Below are 6,180 nucleotides of genomic sequence, written 5' to 3'. Positions count from 1 at the left end.
CAAAACAAAGAGGCAACCCACAGAATAGGAGAAGATATTTGCAAATGACACTACAGATAAAGGGCTGGTATCCAAGATCTATAGAGAACTTCTCAAACTCAACACCCAAAAAACAAATAATCAAGTCAAAAAGTGGGCAGAAGAGATGAACAGACACTTCTCTGAAGAAGACATACAAATGGCTAACAGACACATGAAAAAATGTTCATCGTCATTAGCCATCAGGGAAATTCAAATCAAAACCACATTGAGATACCACCTTACACCAGTTAGAATGACAAAAATGGACAGGGAAAGAAACAACAAATGTTGGAGAGGTTGTGGAGAAAGGGGAACCCTTTTACCCTGTTGGTGGGAATGCAAGTTGGTACAGCCACTTTGGAAAACAGTGTGGAGGTGCCTCAAAAAATTAAAAATAGAGCTACCCTATGATCCAGCAATTTCACTCCTGGGTATTTACCAGGACCTGGGTATTTACCAAAGTCCCAGATGTAGTGAAAAGAAGGGCCTTCATAGTAGCAATGTCCGCAATAGCCAAACTGTGGAAAGAGCTGAGATGCCCTTCAATAGATGAATGGATAAAGAAGATGTGGTCCATATATACAATGGAATATTACTCAGCCGTCAGAAAAGATGAATACCCAACTTTACATCAACATGGTTGGACTGGAGAAGATTATGCTAAGTGAAATAAGTCAAGCAGACAAAGTCAATTATCATATGGTTTTACTTATTTGTGGAACATAAGGAATAACATGGAGGACATTAGGAGAAGGAAGGGAAAAATGGGAGGGCAGAATTGGAGGGAGAGATGAACCTTGAAAGACTATGGACTCTGAGAAACAAACAGGGTTTTAGAGGGGAGGAGCGTGGGGGGATTGGTTAGCCCGGTGATGGGTATTAAGGAGGGCATGTAGTTCATGGAGCACTGGGTGTTATACGAAAACAATGGATCATGGATCACCACATCAAAAACCAGTGATGTATTGTATGGTGACTAACATAACATAATAAAATAAAAATAAAATAAAATAAAGAACATGTGTCAGCCTGGATTAGGGCCAACCCTGGTGACCTCGGTTTACTTTAATGACCTTTCTCATCGCCCCACCTGCAGATACAGTCCCTTCTGAGGCTACAAAGTGTGACTTCGTTGAGGGCGCCATTCAGCCCATAGGAGTCCCATCCCTCAAGCCCCTGCTAAGCCAGCCGGATTTACCATCTCAGTTCAGGATGTCAGGATCTTAAATATTTCCTCTCTGAATCACTGGGTTGAATTTTAAGTTTGAGCAGAAAGGGCTTTCTTCTAGAAAATGAGAGCTGGGATCAGGCTACCTGGTTTGGGCCCATGATGAAGAAGAAGATACAGAGCAGAGCACACAGAGCAAACCTTCCAACAAGGTGTCGGTCACCCTGTCTCATGACTATCAGTTACTCAGGGGCTGTGGTGGGATTGGAAGATGGCTCACGCCAGTAGGAACCCTGGACCCTGAATGTTTGGGGGCCCTACAGGGGACTGCTGGTCAGCCTGCCCCTGCCAGGGACTCTGCCTGCCTCTGGCCTCTGACCATGGAGGAAGAGAGGAACACAATGTTCAGGGAATGAAGTCAGACTTCTGCCTTGCACTCTTGCTCCCAAACTCAACTACCCATGCAACACCAGATGCAAGGACAGGGGAAGGGGCCCTGGGAGGACATGTGGGACCCTGCTTCCTCCTCCTCTCTCTAGACCCCAGCATCACCCTCTCTGTGTCTCTTCCCCTTGCAGGGTCCTGAGCCCAGTCTGTACTGACTCAGCTGCCCTCAGTGTCTGGGTCCCCGGGCCAGGGTGTCACCATCACCTGCACCAGAAGCATCTCCAACATCAAGGGTCGTGAATATTTGCAGTGATACTAACAGCTCCCAGGCAAGGCTCCCAAAGCCATCATCTATGCTAATAGCAATCACGTCTGACAGCTTGGGCACCCTGACCATCACTGGGCTCCAGGCTGAAGATGAGACTGATTATTACTGTGCAACGTGGGACAAGAGTCTCAATGCTCACACAGTGCTGCTAGGGCTGTGGGGAAGTGAGGAAAAAAAAAAAAAACAGAAACAAACAGGGTTTTAGAGGGGAGGGGCGTGAAAATCCTTTCAGACATTGAGGAATTGAGCACATGATGGAATGCAGAATTTAAAAAATCCATCTACTTTCGGTACAAACACGTGAACCCAGCTCAGTGCAGGGGTTGGGAGAAAGCTGCTGAGCCGAGTGACTTTGAAAATGAGCCGAGCCTTTCAGTGCAAAGACGTAAGAGACCACACGTGAGCTCTGTGCTCTAGTAGACAAGGTTGTGTCCCGCTTGGGAACAGGTGGATGTTTTGATGGGGCTGCACAGTGTCCTGGAATTGAACAATTAAGTAAATTGATGGGTGGTGGAGGAGCCAGATGACTCACTTTCGGAAAGGGAAATTCACAGATGTAACCAAGGGAGGAGGCTTGGGTGAAGTGTGTGGTCATGGATTAGAGCTGGAGACAGTGGTTTGGAATTATGTTTAGATTGATGGAGACCGGTAATTGCATGGGGAAACAGTTACCAATGTGTGCAATTTCCTGGGTTAGTTGACTCATAGGTAGATATTATCTCGCTTATTAGCTGAGTGGGACTGGAAGCAAGTTTCCCCCTAGCCATGAGATGCATTTTCCCAGATTTTGCTTCCTAATACCATTCTTCAGGAGAAGAAATGCAGACTTCTTTGGAGAAATGTGTAATCCCCAGATCAGGAATTACACAGGATGAGCATGGAGCACATGTAGTGTCAGAAAGTAAAGAATTCTTCCAAACAAACACAAGCATGTGAATGCAAACCCACCAGACACATGCACATGCACACACACACAATGACAGGGTGTGTCAAGGAACTCATGAGTCCACTTAAAGGTCTCCCATTGGGAAAAACTGGAAAGATTTGAGGACCCAATAAATGTAAGAGTATAGGGCTGTATCAAGTTTAACCAGATGTCTATGATCCATGTTGTTCCCTGGTTGTATAATGAATAAATGGAAGGAAAAGAGACACATTCTCATGCAGAGCTTTCAAAGAACGGGTGTAAATACTCAGCTCTCAGAGGGCAGGGTTCTGGGCTGGACCAACAGGAAAATACTCGACTGGCTCTCATATACTAAGGCAAGCAGGGTCCTCACTGCAGTGTGACTGTCCCACACCTGCACCCCAGGAGCCACGGGAGCCCTCGGACTGTCTCACTCCCCCACATCGAGTTTCTCCCTCCACCCCCATGGCGACCTTCTCCACACCTGAGGCCAGGCACGGGCAGATGGACCATCGCACAGAATGAATACATTTGCATGAAGAATCTTGAGCAGGAAGGCCCTCAGGGAAGAGAATAGTAAAAAACTGGGGAAGAGGGGTCTTGAGGCTAAAAGTGAGGCCTCAGCAGCTGAGTTCTGGAGGCATCTCCCCCTGGCCTGGACATTTCTCCTCTTCTTCTTTTTCGATCATTGGCCAGGGAGGTCCTTTGGGACAAATGAAAGGACGTGCGAGACAAATTTTTGCTACCTTTTCTCCTGGAATCCAGCACGAGTGTTCAGGCATCCCATTCTTTCTACCACCTTCTCTCTCTACTTCCGGGATCCAGATCAGACTGTGCTGGTCTCACCATTTACAGAGTTTGGGTGTCTGTGTACAAAATTTAAAAAATGACTATATGTGTGCATGTATATACATATGAATGAGCATATATAATATTTATAATATTGTATGTTAATATATTTATACGCTTATATAACATATATATAAATCACCTATAATGTGTAGTATATAAACAGTAATAAAATACCTTCACTCAAACAAAAAGCTAAGCAGAAGGCATCATGAGAGAATGCTAACGAATATGCAAGACAACTTCCAAGAACTTTTAAATAGAGAGCAAGTGGCCCAAACTCATTTCTAATCCTAGAAAATCCATGGCACACAACCCAACATGAACAGTGTTAGATATGAAAGTTTTAGGACAATTCCATGTGTTAATATAGACACACAATCTTGAGCATATTAGCTAGAAGAATCCAACATCGATTGGTACAATTCCCCATGACCTCCAGGGAAGAACGGGCTGAAAGCATGGCCTTTGTGTGGTCTCTGGAGGTGAGCTTACAGGGATTGTGAAGGCGGCTGCAGATAGCAAGAGGTAATGAGTCGTGTCCAATGTCCCAGTAAGAGTCTCAGGCTCTCAGTGTCGATTCCTTAAACACTTTGGGAAAGAAAGATGGCGATATTGAACACAATGACAAAAGACACAGTGCTCTTCTAGCCCGTGGTGGGCAGCATACAACGTGGTCATTCTTAGATCAAACAGACCTCTTACTTGGGTTGAGCCGCATCTCCCAAGGGCCACCAGTGGAGCTGCTGTCTGCTGCTTCCTGCATTGTCATGGGCTCCTGGATCCTTGGATTTTTCTGTAATACCCGGTTTGCCGGTTCTACTATTCACTTCTGGGTAAGGGGGAATGGGGGGATTGTTTAAGGAGTACACAGTTCCTGTTTGGAATTATGAAAAGTGTCTGAAAATGGATAGTGGGGGTTGTGCACAGCATTATGAGTGTGCATAGTGCTGCTGAATTGTACAGTTAAAGTGATTAAAGTTTTGAATTTTGCATTTATGCATATTTTGCCGTAATTAGAAAATTACTAGTTCAAAGTCCAAACTATATGTAAAAGTTATACTCACAAAAATCTCCATAGCTGAATACAACCCTATGCCATCATGAGCTTCTTTTTAATGAAGATGTGAGAGACTATTCTGTCCTCCACTACCCCTAAGATCCATCTGTTGCCTGTCCCTGTCTGTGACCCACACCTGCTCGTGTTGAGCTTCCACTGTTGCTTGTGCTACTGACATCAGGAAGCCTGGAGACAGGCTTTATGAGGCCAGTGAAATGTTGTGGTTGGCCTCCATGGGAGCCGACAACACAGCTCTAAGAAGATAAGGTGAATGGGCTCGGTCTTCTCAGGAATGGGGGTTGAGGAAGCACACCAGATGTGCCACCTGGACCAGCCGAGCTCTTCACTAAATGGGAGGTGACTCTAGAATGGGTAGTGCAGGAGAAGGCCAATTTGCTTTGTCTGTCTCCTTCAGATTAACATCAGCAGCAAGGCCTGTTGTTCACACCATTGAACAATGTCTTGCAAGTTTCCTACAGTGAAAGTGATTAAAAAGCATCCAGGAGGAGCTGTTCTCGGGACTCATGCTATGAAGCCAGGGGACCTGAGCAATGCAAGGGCTGCGCTGTCATCATATAGTGGTGGCCTCCTAGTGGCTGTGTCATTCACCAACATGTCTCAACTGAGCCCCTTTATGGGTCTCGTCCTTGGGTAAGGGATCACTCAAGGTCAATAACTCTTCCAAAGGCAGCCTGCATGCAGTGACTGACTGATGCATGGTACCATGAGTTAGTCCTCGGATTTCCCCCCTCAGGACTCTAAAAAGCCATCCCAGCTCCAGACTCACCACAGAAGGGGCTGAGCTTGTTGCAACTGTATCACAGTGCAAGTCCTTCCTCTGACCCATGATGCATCCCTCACTCCTGACCAGCTGGGGACCCTGAGAGCTCTCCCCATCATCTCTGTGGACACAATCTCCATTTCAGTAACTGCTGCTGGGGAAATGATGGGGACAAGGAACATATGACACTTACAGGAATGTAGCCTGGAGATGGCTCCTCCATGACCCATGAAGCTCTGGTGAGATTGTTACAAGAGTCCTTAGGGGCAAGGAGAGGGGTGTTCACCATCCCTGTAGCTGTGGGGAGTAAACACTCAGTTTGGATATGTCTCTCCTTATTTCAGGGAAGTCACAATATACCTGTGACACATATCAGCCTGTAGTAAAGGATTGGAATAACGAGGAAATGTGAGACAGAGGCTTCTTTATGCATATTTGTTTCTACTGCAAATTGCAAATGATTTAAGGAAGTATCTATTTTTTAACTTAAAAAAGAAGTCTTCTCGATAATAAAGAATCTAATTAAAAATGCAAACGATCTGAACAGTCAAAGATGATACACAGATGGCAAACACACTTGAGAAAAGATGTTCAACATCATATGTCAGTGGGGAATTGTAAAATAATACAGCAATGCGATAGTGTTACATTCCCATGAGAATGGCCTAAATCCAAAACA

This window comes from Leptonychotes weddellii, chromosome 13, assembly GCF_054177405.1.
Source record: "Leptonychotes weddellii isolate Sample4059 chromosome 13, ASM5417740v2, whole genome shotgun sequence".
Classification (NCBI taxonomy): Eukaryota; Metazoa; Chordata; class Mammalia; order Carnivora; family Phocidae; genus Leptonychotes; species Leptonychotes weddellii.
This window is presented reverse-complemented; position numbering follows the sequence as displayed.